Source organism: Phalacrocorax carbo, chromosome 4 (assembly GCF_963921805.1).
Source record: "Phalacrocorax carbo chromosome 4, bPhaCar2.1, whole genome shotgun sequence".
Lineage (NCBI taxonomy): Eukaryota > Metazoa > Chordata > Aves > Suliformes > Phalacrocoracidae > Phalacrocorax > Phalacrocorax carbo.
Window position 1 is genome coordinate 63905756 of NC_087516.1, and position 18368 is coordinate 63924123.

At 44.1% G+C, this 18368-nt stretch overlaps 1 protein-coding gene across 5 annotated transcripts in view; it reads right to left on the minus strand.

The window, feature by feature from the left end:
* The window catches only part of MAML3 (mastermind like transcriptional coactivator 3), a 249759-nt gene that overhangs the window by 93200 nt on the left and 138191 nt on the right, over nucleotides 1–18368 (minus strand). The window lies entirely within an intron of this gene.

The following is an 18368-nucleotide window of genomic DNA, read 5'->3' on the forward strand; positions in this document are numbered from 1 at the left end:
GCCTTGTGACAGATGCTCCTCATCAAGCCTACTAGTGACAATAAGTTTTTAAAACTCTGATTAGGAAGTTTCTTTGATTTCATTCTTACACCTTGATCAACTAGAGAAGATGGTCTAAACAAAAAAAAAAAAGAAAAAAAAGGAACCCACTAAAATAAAAACCCGCAAAACCCAAAAAAATCCAACCCAGAAACCCAAAATCAAGTCTGCCTCTGAACAGGAGAGCAGAACTGTAAAATATGTCTACGCTCACCAAGCTACCAGAATTTTATGGAGCAAGTTGACTAAGACAAGTTTTTGGTGCCTAACACAGTGAAAAGCCTTAAATTGGACCAAAAAAGTGGAATCACTAAAATTTATTATTTACTCTGAAAATCTTTTTGTTGGAAGTTTCTAGAAGCTTCTTGAAAAATACCTGCAATACAATTGACCGACTACTTATATTGAAACTTGCTGTTGACAATAACATTTTTTGAAAAAATTCATTAATATGGCTTCATTTGATTAGCCCTCTGTTTTTGGCTACAAAACATCTTAAGAATCAGTTTTAAATGAGGAAAAAAAATATCCACCCTAAAAAATAGAAGGCACTTTGCAGAATGTTAACTCAATCAAATAACAACAAAAAAAAAGAAAATTACCTGTGTGCTAGGAGCTAACGTAAAAGATAAATAACTAACAGAAATGATAGCAAGACAAGTCTCCAGGAAAGCAATTAAATTAGAATATACGAATGTTATTTAAAAAATAGTGTATTAATACAAGCTTTAATTCAGGTTAAAAGAAACATTGCAAAGCACGGCACCAACCTACAGTCCTCTCCTATCACACCAAATGTTAAGTCTTCTGCTTATGTACCAGGCTAAAAAAAGCATCCCTCTTCAGCTAAGGCAAAAAAACAATAGTGGGGAGGGGAGGAAGCAAAGAGGTCACAGCTCTAGCGAACGCCTTCAGGACACACTTGCATCCTTGATACTAAAACAATAGAAGACAAAATACTGAAAGATTTTATCAATTTTAAAAGTATTTTTACTGGTATGAAAATCCCTGACATGCAGCTCCCACCCCTTCCCTAACCTAGAGGTCCTCAACCTTCTTTCTTCCTACAATCCAGATCCCATTTATTTCTCCCATCCCAGAGGACTAGTTCCCCTTTCATCCCGTGTGTGAGGCAGGCAAGCAAATCCATCTCTCATACCCGTTTTAGAGGGAGTGGTTCTAAGAAGGCTGCACCCTTCTCTCGCCCTTCAGGCCTGCATGGCCTCTTCAGCATGCAGCACAGAAAGATATGGCCGATGCCCGATGGGGAACCCACCTGTGGCAAGGCGGGGGTCAGGAAGTCTGTGAGCATGCTTTGGGCCTCCCCAGTGCACGTGTGGAGTCACTGGGCTCCCACTCCTCTCCCCTTGCCTGATGGCAGCAGCTCTTGTCCCCATGAGCTCTGCAGATGCCCAGGGATGCAGCAGATGCAGGTGGGAGCTCACACCGCTCCGGCACTCTCTTAATTAAAGCCCCGCACAATCATGTTAATCAGCCATAGTCTGCAGGAGCACACCAGGCTGCAGAGCACAGAGCCCCACAGCAGAGGCATCGCCTTTTCATCTCTCCATGCCACGGCAGCAGCAAGCTTTAGCAAGAGGTGCTTGCCCAGGCGTGGTAATTGCCTCATCTGTGCCAGTTAACAGCGATGTGGAAGGTAAGTCAACACCCAGGACTAGTGTGAAGGAGAAAAATCAGATCCCACAAGGAGGCTTATGATATGGCTCTCACCTCCGCTGCTTCCCTCCCCTAAAACCCTAAGTTAAGATGAACACCATCGTATGGCACTACAGCTCCCTGCTGCTTTTTGACCAGTGTAACTAGTGTGAGGCAGAAGACTACAGCTGAGCCACTGAGCTTGTTTCACTGATCTTTATGTAACCCTGGCTCAGACCCCGGAGACGAGGAAAGGATGATACAGATGTGGTAACGGCACCGCTTCACAAGTACAGGAGCATGGTTGCTTCCAAGTTTCCTTTCTTCAAAGCAAGAAAAGAAAGAGCACAATCTGGCCCCAACTGCAGGTGGTCAGTAACACAGTTGATATAATAGCTTAAAATAGCATATTTAAATATTGCCCCTAATGGGCCACTCAGACAATTTACAGCTGAAATCACCCATTTCAGCTCCTAAGCCATCTCACTACAAAGTCACTATCCCTCTCTGCCTTCCACATCAGAAAAACAGTCACCGATCGGCAAGTGACTCAAGATCAAGTTCAATGGGCATGCACACGCAAAAACAGGGTTCAAAGAAACATCCAAAACTAGTGATGGCCCTTTGCCCTGAGTTTATACTGGCCAAATGCTGAGCTAAAGTAAGAACAACCATACCAAAGGACCTGGTGACAAGCTTCTAGTTGGGAAGAAAAGTTCATATAAGGAAGAGGTGGGGAAAAAATTTGTCTTAGTGACAAGTCAGGAATCAGTGAGAGCGATTATCTCCCAAGAAATATAAGAGAACTGACTCCATACATTTCATAACAGTTTGAAGGTATCCCTTACACAATATCGGTAAGAGTGATACACTTCCACATCGTTTCACACTAAGGTTTCCCATCATTTACTAATTTATCCTGAATCCACCACCTTACTTGTACATTAATATTTACCAAAAGAATAAAAACTAATGGCAAATAACCAGACCTAAAAATATCAGCTCCTACAGACTTCACCATGTGCTGAAACATAGATGTCCTCCTGTACAGGTACACAGTGACTGTAGTGAAAGTAAAAACAGGCCCAGTATATAAATATTAATAATCATTATTATCATGCAGTACAACAAAAAGCAGCTATTAACATGGAAACTATTTTCCACCAAATATCAATCATACAGAAATTGTGCCTTGTTGCAAATGAAAACAAAGAAGCCTATTTTAAGTTTGTAGCTCCACATTATTCGCCTGCAGAGGTTTTTGGATTTGGGGGGCTAACAGGCATTAGAAAAACCTAATCTTTTTATTTTCTTTGTTTGCTTATTGAACAAATAGAAGCACAACATGAAAGGTTTATTTGAAGGCAACATGCTGGATACAAGCTTTGCAGGTGGGGAAGCACCTTGGCTCTGGCATTTTAGAGGGGTTGGGAGCCATAAAAATAGATGCATCTCTTGGTTTTGGGGTACAACACAAATATTCCTATCAAATTATTTCAATGCAAACATTCATTTTCATATCTTTATTTCATTTCCAATCACCACATCAGCTACTGGATGGCTTGAATATCATACACTGACCATGTACTGGTGAACAGTTTACCACCACTCCTCAGTGCCTTAGACAAAAATCCCAGCACTTCCCCTTCCCTCCGTAAAAGCAATGTCTGAAGTACAATCATCTCCTGTAAAGTGTCTTCCTTCTCCTTCCAAGAAGTAGTATATAGCTTGTGCATGTGATTTACAGTATGCATCATACAGATATTAGCAACAGCTTAGAGATTTATGTCTAGGAGCAGAAGACTCTTGATGCATAAAATAAAAATAAAATGAAAATATTAAAATAAAACCAAACCAAACCAAAACAAAACCTTGGCAGTTTCACAGACCTTTAGCTTTATTCACACAAAATATTTGGCCAGCGGACCTGCATTTCACAGTAGGTTTCTACCCCAAAGCAGAAGAGCATGAAGCAGGACTCGCTATTCTTTATATGCCTTTAGAGAAACTCTAGTTGCAGAGCCAGAAAAGGTCAAACTTTGGTGGGTTGACTTTTTAAATGACTCTTGATTGGGGGAGAGGCAGGGGGGACAGAGGCTATGCACACAAACACACATGTGGACCCAAATGGTCTAATCCAAACTGTCCCAAAATTTTGGGGAGAGCTGCTCAGACATGCCAGGACAGACCAATACGTAAACAAGAGAGCATTGAGGCTGTCAGCAGGGCTTTCATCTCTGGGGAGAAGCTGCTCTGCTTCATCCCACCAGCAGCAATTCATTTTTCAAAAGAAGTGAGACGGAGATGCTGTTGTTATAGCAACAGCCGAATCACTCGCCAGCCCATCCTCCACTGTTGCACTGCCTTTGGTGGGTGGCTGCTCCAGCCATCCACAGGGAGCAACCAGGGCTGTGGCAGTGGCCTAGTCCTTCCACTGCTCTACGAACAAACAAACAAACAAAAAACAACCAGAAAGAAAAAGGAAGGAGGGGAGCTGAGAGGCTGAATTCTCTTTCTGCCTGTAGGGGCTGAGCATGATTCACAGCATCTAACACAGGTCCACTTCCGCTGGGTGGCCAGATGGTCTGTGAGCCCACAGACAAGGAGGCTGAGGCCGCTTTTACGGATGCTTTCATGCACCAGCTACATAGCGGACGTGCTGCCTCTGACTCTTCTCTTGTTAAGGCAGCTCCAGCCATGTTAACAGGAGGCAAGGGTGACAACTGAGAGGTCCGGCATGCTTGTTCCCCAGCTGAGCTGGGATGTGCCTTGCTCCGCAGCTATCTTTGTTCTCCACGGGAGAGCAGAGAAACCAACCAAGGCCCATCTTCCTCAGAGAGAATGCGCATTTACACAAAAAAAGGGTTATCATATTCTCCACATTGCTCTTCTGTGACTCTCTGTTAAAAACAAACATTGATCTTTTCCTTTCCTCAAGACAAATCACAGTCTGTCCCACCAGCCGTCCATGTTCAAATAGCCCTCAGTTCCCTTCCAGGGCAATGACTTAGTCTTGGCCCTTCCTGCAGGACCTCTACTCTCTCTCCCTCCCATCTGTCTGGCTTAGCACATCATCTTCCAAGTGTTCCTGAGCTTGCCCCAACTTTTCGCCCTTCCCCTCCTCAAACTTCTCCAGATAGGTCTTGACCCCCCGCCTCTGACAGGGAGTGCTCCCCATGAGCTCTGCCAACCATTGCCCCAGTTCAGCCATCTACAGTCTGCACCCCAATGACCAAGTCCAGTTCACTCCTTAACTTCTTGTGCTGCACTCAACTCCTATCAATAACTTAGCAAGTGCCCCAGGGGTTGCTGTGAAGTGACACTAAGCAACTGGATGTGACAGCTCTCCTAAGCAAAGATGTGATGGCCATAACCACCGCATCTAAGATCAAGAAGGAATAATCAGTATTGCCCTTTGCATGCCAGCAATTCAGCTTCATCATTTGAAACATTTCCTTGTTTCTTGCACATCCTTCCTTGGTGTACCGCTTCTGAGACTGCCATTAAAAAGCCAACAGTGCTAAAGGACGCCACTGCCTGAGGTACAACCACATCTTGTGACGAGTGTCTGAGGGTCCATCAGCCCCACTGAGGTCCATCAGCTCCACAGTGGCCTCAATGACACTTGCTGCAGGTGTCACAAAGAGATGGTAGGGAGCCCAGGACAGCCTTTCAAAAGCCAAGTCGGAGCTGAACACGGACAAGTGGCCAAGCAGAGGTGGGTTACATACCACTGCTTCCAACAACTGAAACTATTTCATGCATCAAACCACTCCCCTACTACAGGAGTTTCTTCTCACTGCTGAAAGCACAGCACCGACGCCTGCTAACTCACAGGATGAAGCCTGACGTAGCAAATTGATTTTGGATCGCAATTGCTCACTTAAAGCCCATGCTGTGCGCTTCCGTGCTGGGCCTGCCTGCCCAGTTCTTGTCGGCCAGGGCAATGTTTCAAACACGCAGGAAATTCACATTGTGAAATCTGCTTGAAGTTGGTAAAATCTTGATCTGCCAACCTAGCCAGTAACCTGTTCAGCTCTGCAGGCTCACAGAGTAACCTCTGCCTCATGAACGAGGTCAAACCTTTGCCTGTTACCTGAGCTGCTAAGGGCTGCTGGGAACTCTGTCATCGGCCTTGCTTTGGCAAGCAGTCATCAGAAGAACAAACTGACTCCCACTGACAATAAGTAAAAGATGCTCAGGGCACCAGTTAAACCCGAAAGGGCTAACAGTGAGGAAAATGATCCGCTTCCTTGCATTATAGCCAGGCTGGTCGGACAGGAGGGGTTGCTCCCCCAAACAACGAGAGTACCAGCTGCTGTCTGGATGCAAAGGAGGCAGTGCAGGGGTGCGCAGGGCCCTCGCCAGAGCTGCCTGCCCCAGCCAGCTGTCAGGTGCCCAGCCACCAGCGGGAACTGGATTATGCTGGGAGGTCAAGAGGAGGACAGGGAAGAAGGGTAACAAAAAAAAAGGCACTGGATGAGAGCAAAACCGCAACAGCACTGGTGAAGTCAAACCAGGCAAAAACCTTGACTCTATCTGCCCTCAGTCAGCCAGGTAAGGATGCCAATGTGTCCTAAAACAGCTTGAGAAAAGTAAGAATTGGCATGAGCTTCCATCAAAGCTTTGAGAGAGGGATGAACAAGAGAAGGGAAGGAAACACATTTCTTTGTAGACAGAGAGAGAAAGACAGGTAGCTTCTCCCATGGCTCAACTCTGCCTGATCGCATATATTTTCATCGCAAATGGAAGAAGTTTTGTACTTCCGTTGCTCAGGTCATGTGATAAGACAACTTCCAGCTCTGTATATATTAATTTCATCAAAATAAGAAAGATAAGCACATATATCTTTACTGATGTCTCCTAAACCACCCCATTGCATTACTGCCAGAAAGACATTTTCTGCTGCAGAAATGAACAACTGTGGAGAATGCCTAGCTAGCAAGGGATGCAGGAGTGAAGAAATCTGTACAAAAATTAGTGGAGAAATATATATAAAAAATACCAACCATGCTGCTCAAATTGTACATGTCTAGAACAGGCTGGGGAATAAAACTGATCCTTCTGAAGCTTAAGAGCATATATCATGTAGCAATTCCAGTTTGCCTCGAAAATATTTTTCTTCCATAATTTCTGTCTCTCCCTCTACACAGCTCCAACTTAAATTTGAATGCAAAGACACTAAATGACATGCCTCTGAGGAAATTTGGCATGTGGGGTCCCTAGGGAAGCTGTTGGGTAAAACACAGGCAATGGATGCAATTAATTTTCTCAATAAAAAATTATTGGCAAGTTTAACTGGACTTCACAGCACAAATTATTTCATGGATGAAATGCTGTCATCATTGTCAAACAGCTTTCCTGCCTGAGTGTAACACCTACACGGCTTCCTCCTCTTCAGGTCCATCCAATTTAATCCTGCTTTAGCCCAATAGGGTAAACAGTGGCAAAGCAGTAACCTCATCACTTAGGCAATGCCAGCATTCCTCTGTTTGTGCAAAAGTCTTAACGAAGGTGTTAAGAGCCTGAGAGCTAAACTACTTAGCTGGCAGTGCCTACTCCTGTCTCTCACAAGTTAAAGCTGAGCTGCACACTCCCTGCAGCTGTCCTCACAGACAGCAGGAGCTACATTTTCAAAGCATGTTATGAGGATTTAGTCAGGCAGCCTCTAATTGACTTGTCTGGGAGTTGTGCTGATAAATCTTCACCCTTTGAAAACATTCCCAATCTGCTTTGTATCTGGACAGGAGAGGAAGCTAATGATAAAAAGCAGACACTGCAGATTATTAAAGTTGTACTTCCTGAAGAACACCTGCGCATCAGGGTAGAAAAGAAATGCAGGAACCTCTTGTGTTTTAGACTAAGAAGCAGCAAAGCAACATATCTAATGTTGTTGCACGTGCACTCACTAGGTCCTTAAAATGCATATGCAACACTAGAAATGATCTCCTGGAGAAAAACTTGTCTCAATTCATCCTTGGATGGGTACAAGTCACAGCAAGCTAGTGAAGTGCACTGGTGCCACCCTGCCTGCCTAGTGAAGGGGCGCTTGGGACAGAAAAGTGTTCCTGTGCTCTGCAAAGGAGCAGCAGCTCTCTGACACAGCCTCTGCTTTCCTTCATCATTAAGGCACTGATAGGATATGAGCTTCATTCATGACTTCAGAACCAACAGACTAAAATCTTGTCTAACTGCTGTAAGAGAAAAGCCATTCCTATGCTTAGAGCAAGCAAATTACCTTCCAGTTGCATGCAAAGTACTGCCATGGCGCAATCTACATGCATAATATAATGCCCCAGAATTTCATGGAGAAACTCCAAAGAAGGAGACAGAAGAGACAAGGGATGGTAGAGGCATGACAGTACTCCCCCAATCACACTGCTGGTTTCCAGGGACTATGAGCTTCCATTCAGCCTACCAAAGCCTGTCTAGCGTATGATCTCCAGAAGACCGATAGCAAGCTGTCAGAAGGCTGAACTCGGAAACCTTATGGTTGTCTCCCATTCATTTCACCCATGTTAACTCCCGACAAACACCACCTCATGTCAACATGACTACTTATTCCACAGTTGCATGAAGTAGCATCTTCCAGTTCCTCAAATCAATGTGGGGTAATTTCAGGGATTCTTCCACACAACTAAGTTCGAGCTCATGTTTTTTGAAGCAAAGGGTATGATATAATCAGAAAAGGAAGGAAATGAGAACAAGATAGCCTATACACTGTACCTGTTCAGGCCCACACGTTCCAGTCACCTTCTTGGGGTAGCATCAGCATAAGTGAAACTTCCATTCGAAAATAATTTAAGATCAGAATTAACAGATTTCCACAACTAACACATAAAAAAAGAAAAAATCTTGTGAATCAACAACAGGACAAGTTATACTGTGCTGCAAACAAAACGGTGAATTTATCGCAGAGCTTGTCTCTGCAAGCCTGCCTCCCCTTCCCCAGCTGTCCCCTGCGCCTGACTGTGCAGCTTGTCTGAGGACGTAGGTGACCTGAAGATTTCTTTGCAAGGACAACTATTTTTTTTTAAAGGAGTATAGGTATCTAAGTACAGGTTAAACAGTTAACAGTACAATAGACACTGCAAAGGAGACTTAAGCATGGGGGCAATGGGGAGGGAAGTAAATCTTTTGAAAGCTAATGAATTAATACTCATATTTTTCGAAGGCCTAATTGTCATTATGCTCCTGAGCCATGTCTTTTGGGAAAAGGAAGAAAAATAAATATGGGACAGATGAGTTTGGAAGTAGAATTGTGCAAGGCTATAGACCATTAAAAAAAACCCAAAACCCAAAACATCAAATGACTAACTGAAAATTCTAACGTAGAAAAGATATCAGAAACATCTAAATAGGACCTGGCTTTTTCCTTCATCCAAACAGTTCCCTGATCAGCACAATCAGCTTGATCCACCTCCAGGAAAGAAGAGCAGTGCTAGAACTGCTTGTTTGCCTTGCATTTGTGTATCTATTTAAAAGAACGCACGCAGCAGCAGTTTTGTAAGACTCCTGTACAAAACCCACAGCTCCATCGTGAGAGGTGCTGAAGCCCTCAGCTCCCATTAAGTTCACTGGGAGTCAGGGGTCCTCTGATAAGATCACTTCTTCTGCACCCAAATTTCTTCAGAGAAGGACACTAAGTCTGGTGGAACAACTGTTCTTTACATTTCTTTTTTGTTTTTAATACAAGTTATAGCCAGCACTGTAAAAAATACTGCAGGGTCCTTGAAGATCTGTGAAGACTAAAGGAGTCAAAGGATTGTACAGGCTGCCCCAGACACGTTCTGTATTATTCTGGGCACAGTTTGAGAGCTATTTGCCATGGGCTAAAGGCCAGGCAGCACTGAATAGCAGTTCTGCCCTAAACATGGCCAAGCAAACCATACAAACTTTACTTCTTTGTTGCCTCAGTACCTTCACCTCAAGCTGACCTTGGGTCCCACAAAGACATGCAACAACAACTAATGGAAAAGTGTGTGTCTGGTCTCCCAGATCCCAGCAATTATCAGAGTCACAGAGTCTCAAGAATGGACCTGCTGTGTCGAGTGAACAGCAAATGTACTATTTAAGTCTACTGACGAAGTGTAAGGAAGAAGAAGAGAGATTTTAAGCAACTCAAGGCTCTGATTCAGCAAAATATTTAAACACATACCTTGGGTACCCTAAGCAACCTAAAATACAAAGAATGATTTATGCAGTGAACAACTTCATCAGACCAAGGCCTTTGCTCAGGTCTTACGTTCCTTATTTCATCTACAGCAGCTGTCTCCACCCCAGGATAAACCCTGTCCTCTCTCCCGTCGCTAGTCTGAATATACATATATAGCATAGTTGATTTGAGTACATGCACTGGCTTCATGCTTCCCCAAAGGGCAGATCCTGAAAAGGATGCACTCTGTTGCAATCTTCACTCCCTGCACATACCTGGAGCACCTAGGAAAGACAGGAGCCCTGGGAAACCTGCCCAAGCAATTCATAGTGTTTGTTCGTAGCTTCATGCCCTTCCAGTGGGCAGTGTGGACCGTTTCTCCCAGTGTACCTTCCTCAACAGTGTGAACACACATTTGCTTGTCACACAATAATGATGCCCAACATGGGCACAGGTGCTGGTATTGGGGAATGGGCTGCAACGCACCTAGAAAAGATGGTTGCCAGGAGCAAATGCCAGCAGTACCTAAAATCACCTGGCCTAGAGCCCTCATCCTGTTGATGTCTGAGTGACGTCAAGAAAAAAGGTGCCTATGCTCAGTCTAAACGAACTACACTGACAGGCAGGGAAGGGCCTGCCTCAGCAGTAACCACAGCCTTGTGAATAGATGTCCCATGCTTGCCTGCTCTGCCCTCTGTCTAAAGCTGTTACGTGGAGTTTTGCAGACATCTTATCACCAGAGCATCTTATGGAACGCTTCTGAAAAAAAGTTAGCTGCTGTTAGGGGGAATCTACAACTCTGCTTTCTTAAGCTGTCTACTTATAAAGGTGCTTGACTAAAGCAACACAGCGTCCCAGAGTACAGCAGCAGCAGCCTGTCTGCGGGCAAATTCCCCAAGTTGCTAGCACTTGGGTGGTTGAACTCATTGTAGCAATGGCAGGAAAAGTGCCCAAATGCCAAAGGTAAGGCTTCATGATGTCTCCATAAAAACCGAAAAGATGACCAGGAGAAAAGTGGTCAGTGCTTTGCTAAACAGGTCAAATTCCCAGTTAATTGTGGCCACGCACCAGAAGAGCATCAAGCCCTTTGATCTATTTGTGTGTTTTGAAAACAGCCCTCCAAGGGAAGGAACTGCAACTCATAATGCTACATATGTCTGTACATGCCCATTGTGCACAACATGGAGGGTTTTTTTACTTTTTCCTTTTGCTGGCAAAAAACCCCCCAAACCCTGAATTTCCACATGTGTGCACACATGCACATGTAGCTGCTGCCCATGATACTTGCATGGGTTTTCATCTCAGCAATCTATGCATACTAAGTATATATTAGTGGTTAATCCAAATTAAATTTAGACTGCAAGTCCCGTTCACCACAGAGTTAGTGCCTTTAATAATGTCAAATAAACACAAAAAGACAAGAAAGCATTTGTTATTGTTAGATGCTGTAGGTAAGGCTAAGTCACTGAGAACACTACAGTTCTTTCCTAAACCGCTTGGAGGTATGAAGCACAAGACATTGCAGTTTGCTGTTAGATAAGGCATAGAAATGCACCATAAGCCAGCTGTGCATTCATATAATGGGCTTCCACTAATCTTATTTTCCTTCTTAAAAGACTTCTCACTCCCACCTTTCTCTCCTGTTCTAGGAGTAATGAGCCACCTAGTACTAAGGCACTTCTTATTTGTTTGTCCAAAGATAATGTACTCTTGGGCTACTACCAGAATTATCTGAATTTTGTTCTCAGAGAAAAACAAAGGTGGGCTGAATCTAAAAAGAAAAAAACAACATTTTTGTCAATGCTTCCCTGCCCTCCCAGTTCCTTAGCACTTAAATGTTGCCTGCGATTCAGATGCAAACATATATTAAACCTCTAAATTTCACTTAAGAAAACAGCAAGGACCGACAGAAGGCACAGAAGCTTGCCTAAAGCTATATAGAAGCTAGTGGCAGGGTTAGAATTGGACTCAAATCTCCCAAATCCTGTGCCCAGCCAATGGGAATACAAAATACATTATATCTTCTCAGATCAATAGGTGCTTTTGCTTCTCTTTCTTTTCTTGTTCAGGAAAAAGAAAGGGGTGGGAGGAAAGCTATGAACAGGACAGAAGGAGCCTGGGAACTCCTGTAAGCACCATAAGAAAGTTGCAGGCAAGAACAAGTTGATTCATTCCAGTCTTAAGGATGCAATTCATATCCCCTGTACCAGGCTGAGATAGGAATGAGATAAATCATGCTCTAGGAGTGTCTTTTTCTTTTCACTGACCTTAAAGGGAGCCTTCGTAACTAGCTCCAAGAGAGGCATCCAGTCAGATGCCTGCATCTGGACACCCCCCAAGCCACCGACATTATTTGCCCAGTCACAATTAGGGCACTAATTACATCCTACTGCTTTTGACATCTGTGTTTAATAAAGATTTCTGTCTGCATTGGTTGGGTCTTTCCCCCAGTTTCATGTCCAGAGGCTTCAGTTTTGTCCCACTAAACTCTAAGAAAAAAACCTTGAAATCTTCATAGTTTGGTCTATAATTATGATATTGCCTCTGCTCTTGGAAAGAGTCTTACTTTCTTGTAGCGCCAAGGGAAAGAAGGTTGTGCAGCTCCAAGTTCTTGCTTAGTAACTTACATGCTTAATCACTTCTGGACTATTTAAAAGAGGCAAGGTAAGGGAAGAGGTAGCAGGAGGGGCTGAGAGTTCAAATTCCAGATAAAGAGTAGTGTTATAACCATAATGGTCTAAGCAAAGTCTGTAGAGAGAAAAGAAAGTATTTTTAATTAGATGCACAGATAGCAGGGAAACACAGACAAGCTTTGGAGTAAGCAAGCACTTCTTCCTCCTTAAAGAACAGTTTTAGTAACCTTAGTAACAACTTTAACAATGAGCAGGCATGCTTAAGAATGATGGAAAATTGTGTAGATATCAGGCATATAGGATTGTGTGCAAATCTGCTGTGTGATAAAGCTTCCCACAATACGAAAGTTTGTTTTTAAAGGAAATTACATGGGCAGCAGGTTGAGGTTTTTCCTAGGGCTATTTACAATACTCCTTTATTTTAACTCCTTTCTTCTAAGCTTTTCAAAACTGTCAAATGAAAACAAAAGCCTGCCAATTAGCATATTTCAGAATTACATTAAGGGCCCAGCTTTAAAATGCCCAGCTGCCCGAGACTGACTTTTTTCAACGCCAGGTGGAAGACACAAGGCCAAGAACCAACCTTGAATACTGTGGGTCCTGATGGCTGTAGGATTTGCAGGAGACCATGGTCTCAGTATGTCTGGGGACATAAGTCTCTACTTTCCCCCCCACCCCAAAACCAAAGCTGTCTGGTATTGCCAAACTCCAAATTCAGCCCTGCAATAATCATACTAGAAGCATTCAACACTGCAAACATAGAGGATTTTCCTGACTCATCAGTAAAGTAGTGGCAGCCTTCCCCTCTCCCTGCTAATGAGAAAGGACTGCAATGCCTGAAACTAGAGCAGCTATTTTTCCCCTCAAGTGTTCCCTGTGTCTCTGTACAGCAGCATAAACTACCCAAGGATGTTCTCTCCGTACAGGGCCTGGAAATGTTACCAGACAGCGAGCTGCTAAATGGGTACTGGGTGAAAGGCTCCCTAAGGAGCTGCGGGGGGAACACAGCAGGGCACAGCGCCCTTCTTGGGAACGCCGTCTCTCCACCCAGCCACTGTCTAGCAGAGGTTCAAACCACAAGGATTCAGACTAAACCACAGAACCGTACAGATTCGCGCCTTGGTCTCAGCACAGCAGGGCTGCAGACAGCCTGCGTGCTCTGGCATTCCCGGCTCACACTCCAATGCCTCTTAGTAAAGGCATGCAGGCAGGAGTCCCTAGGGATAAGGCTGCTCTTGTCCTGCTGCCCTGTGAGGGGCTAAGAGGTACAACCTGGTCCCTGCCTCCTCCGCTTCCCCATAGCTCTGCCGGACTCCTGAAGCTCTCATCTGCGTGGCAGCAGCCGTCAGAGGAGGCTATGACAAACGAGTGGCAAGCTAGCAACAGCGGCAGCAGCTCTGTGTGGTGATGGAGGGCTTCGGGGAGCCAGGGAGGAAATGTACATCAGGCAGGTGGGGAACATTTGCTCCCCCCTTGCACAGTCCCATCTTTTTCCCTTCCTGTCACTGTTTCCCTGTCTTTTCACGGTTCAGATCGTCCTTAAGTTACGTGGCTGCAGAAGGCAAAGTGGCTGTAGAGCATTAGCCTTTCTTCTGACAGTTACAAGGCCTCTTCTTGCTCCCACCCTCAGTGCATACTCATATTCTGCAATCAGCCTCTCCCCATCTATCCTGACAGCTTTCTTCCCAGCTCTGCTAATGCTTACAGGTCTTGGAAAAAGCCATGAGAAAAACCAACCTCATTAGCAGTTTCCTCAAAAAGTGAGTTGGAGCTGGGCATCCATCTCCTCCAGCAATTCTCAAATTCACATAAAAAACATGAAAAGAAATGATGCCTACGGTTGTTCCAGGAATTCCAGCTACTGCAGATGAGAGGAATTTGCATAGCTTGCCCCTATCTGCAGTGCAAGCAAGAAGTTTCTGCTGCAACTGTTTCCTGGCTTTCCTCATTTTCACCCCAACCAGCAAGAACAAGAAGAAGCCTTCTTCATGTGTGCAGGGGTCTGCAAAAGCAAACTGCTTACAGATGGGGTCAGCAGTTGGTTCTTATACCTGCGGTGGCTGGAAATTAGGCCAGGGAAGGCTGACTCTGTGCCTGCTCTGTTTCTTACACTCTGCTTACTGACTTCTGTTGCGGAGAGGACACGGGGCTAAACGCCCCTTTGAGATGACCCAGTACAATTGTTCTTATACACACAGAGCCTGCAGAAGAAAAGCTACTTAGAAGCTTTTTACTAAGCTAAAACAAACAGAACCCTCCCTCTACCAGTTTTTGAATGTTCTACTTCTGAAGCATTTTGATGATAATACATGATTTTATAAAGCAGCAGCTATACAACGCGAAGTGGTACAAACTCATTTCCAGTGACCCCTAAATAAAGAGGAGTTGGTGCAGGAATAACAACCTTAAGCACTTGCTTAACTGCTTTTTGAACACGGAATGAATGCCAGACTGCAGTCATCCTATTAAAAGATAAACAAATGACCATAATTCCTCTCTCCTCTTCCCCTGGTAGCCCCCCACCTCCTCCCAAAACTCCCAGCTCCAACATAACCATAGCCTACCTATCTGACTTTGGGTTCCTAAACACTACTATTGCAGTTCAGTGTCTAAAAGGAAGAACTGTGATAACCGTCACACCAAACATGAGGACGCATAAGTAAGCAGTTTTAGCTGTTAGTTTTTCCAGAGGATCTCAGCATCCTTCAACAGAGGAGGAGAACTCTTCTTACTTATATCCAGGACGTACAAGATAAATAAAAGATATTATTTCTTACGCTGAGCGGGTACCACAGTGAAAGGCCACAGAAAGTGAAAGACACCAGTGGGAGCAGCAGACAAGGAAGCCTTAAGGCCAAAACCTTCAACATGCCAAGGCTCCTGATACGAATGACAATATTGTGCACAAAAAAAAATATAGGCTTTGCTGGAGAACAGCACTGATTGAGTCTCTTAAAGAAATGTGAATTGTCAACATACTTAAAATGTATTTGCTCTGCTTCATATGAACAATGGGATCCTCTCACAAAATGTAACCTAACTGAATTTATTTAAACAATCAACTCATTAAATTCTTGAAAATATAGAAAAATAAGTATATGGAGATCCTAGATATGCAAAGAGACTGTTTATTCTTTTTCCTAGCTTTTCTTACATTTCACATATGATGATGTGACTCAAACTCCACATAAAAGGATCACCAAATTTATTTTTTAATAGGATAGGGGGGGGAAAAAAAAATCAACCTCCTTGGCAGAACTTGAACTCCATTCCTCAGAATGATTAGTTTGGCCACTGGAGGGCTCCAATATTGTTCCATAAAAGCAAAAGAAAGTTTACTAGGAAGGATAAACACATAACAAATAGCCTGGGCAATAAAGTTCAAACATAATACGCAGTCTGAACCAAGATCTATGGGCTTGCAACCATTTCGTAAGAGTCAGAACTAATTTACCCATTGTTTTGCTCTTGTAGCGCAAAAGGATTTGAAGAAGAATGACTTTCTTACAGTTTGGCTGTAAACGTCTCCTCAAATACAGCACCTATTAAAATGATTTTTGTATGCGATAGTAGAATGACTAGGTGTCTGCAGAAAAGCAAAATCCACGGGTTTCACTGGTACATGTCAGTATAACATTTCTGCACGAAAGCCCAGTGCTGCAGAGTACAACAGAAGCACATTCGCCGTCCCTCTCGCAACTCCAGTCTTCTCAATGAAAGTTTACAGAGACAAATCATGCACCTCTGCATCTGGGAGCCCAGGGAGAAGAGCCTGCTACAGAAAGTCCTTGGTTGTTTGTCCTTTTTGAACAAGCCATTGTTGGGAGTTGCCTTTTATTTTCAAAGAGGATTTACATGTTCAGGTATAGAAACTCAAGGAATAACCGGCCCTAAAACTAATGGGTATTTTCCCAGTAACGTGGCAGCCAAGATTTTATCAGAAAAATGTATGTGGTCTTGCAGAAGCCAGCAGGGGCACTGATGTCAGCTGATAAGCTAATGACTGCAGCTTATCAGCTGATAAGCTAATGACTGCAATGCTCCAGTTAAGGATAACACAAAAGCTATTTCAGTCTAGGAGCATGAGAAAAAGTATTTCAGACATCATTCTATCTACAAACTTACAGAAGGGAGCAAAATGCCCAAGTACCCCCCAGACTCCCCAGTCTGTCCGTTTTGGGGTGAGGGACTGAGATCCTGAATATTGGAAGTTTCACACTGAGCCAAATTTTACAGCTGAGTTAAGCACTCCTGAAAATAAAGGAGATTTATTAGAAATACTGAAAGATGCTAGTGGGTACTATGATAAGCCCAACCGAGCACTGTTCTTGTTTGATGAAGTGTATTGTATTGGGCTGATGCACAAAACGTCGTGGTTTGCTGGCACCTTGCCCTGCGCACACTATTTTTTCCGCTTCTTCGATGTAAAGGAAAAAAGAAAAAAAAATAGCTTGCTTAAAATATCCCTGCCACTCTCCCGTAGCCCCTTCCTCCAGCACATCACATGTTAATGCCAATCTGCTGGGAGACTGCAATTCGAACATAATGAGATATTAATGAGCTTTGCACATGTCCCCAGTCGCAAGTTCCCCCCCGCCCCGGCTCATTTCTCTCAAACCTACAGAGATGCTTTGCTTGTTTTCCTGACACTGCATTTGTGTCTCCCCCATCCTGCCCCCTCCCAGGCAAGCCCTGCTGCACCGTTCCCCTTAAGCTGCCAGCTCTAAAGAGCACCAAATGGGCTGGCACTGTCTTGTTTCCTGGCCTAATGGATGCTTGTTTAAACACTGGAGCTGTTTGCATTGCTGCGGCTCACTGCATGTTAAACACAGTCCTCTGAAACCCTACGCCAATCCAATAAAGGTATCAGCAGTTCAGCGTGGGGAGGCAATTACTATAAAGTCCCAAGTGTGCCTTCTAAGCTCGAGGAAGGAAAATTTGATCGAACAACTAAAAGCAAAATCTGATTCGGTTCAGCATCATGTGGAGGACACAAGGTTTAACTGTAGCCAGGCCTATGGAGGGCAGGAAGAAATCAATGGACGAGCTGGGGAGAGCAACTGCACATTGTTAAGAGGGCTTTAAGCTGGCCTGTTAGCAATGCTCTCTGCTGCCTTCACAGAGCTGCCTCCCTCCCCCTTCGTCTATATGCCAAGGTGTGCCGTCTATCCTTCTTTTTTTTTTTTTAATGATATGCTGCCAATTTCTTTTCACCCTTCATCAATTCTTGAAACAATTCTTCTTCTGGTAAAGGTCCTTCCCCTGTACAAAGTCATCGTCATATCAAAGGGGAAGTGTTACACAGGAACAGCTACGATAGAGGGTTGATGGTAACCAAAAAAAGATCTGTGCTCCATCGAGAGATGAAAAAATCCAAATCTCAGACTAATGATAGTCAATATTTCAATGGACCAGCTCTTCACCTGGCAGAGGGCAGAAAATCAAGGGAGGAAGCAGCTGTATTTCAATTCATTTAATCCATAGAAACAAGGCTGCTTTAAAATGTTCTACTTCCTTTACTTTTAAGTGAGAGATAAGGAGATGGGGAAGCAAGGGAATGTTTCCATTTTATACTTTTTTTTTAAATTTTTTATTTTAAACAGAGTCTATAAGATGGCCTCACTCTGAGGGCAACTTCACAAACATTGTGGAAAGTTTTCCAAGCACTTGCCATGGCCACAGCTACCCTCAGGAACCTAGGAAAAGGGGATTTGCCACACCAGATCAGGCCAGTGAGACAGCAGGCTTGGCATCATGCCCCTAGCTGTGTCCCAGACCTCTAGCTGCTGAGGTGGCTGAAACCCTCCTCCCCCCTCTGCAGTGCAGGGATTGTGTGTATAGGTGAGATTTTGGGGAGATACCTTTGAGGGGGAATCTGCCCTCCT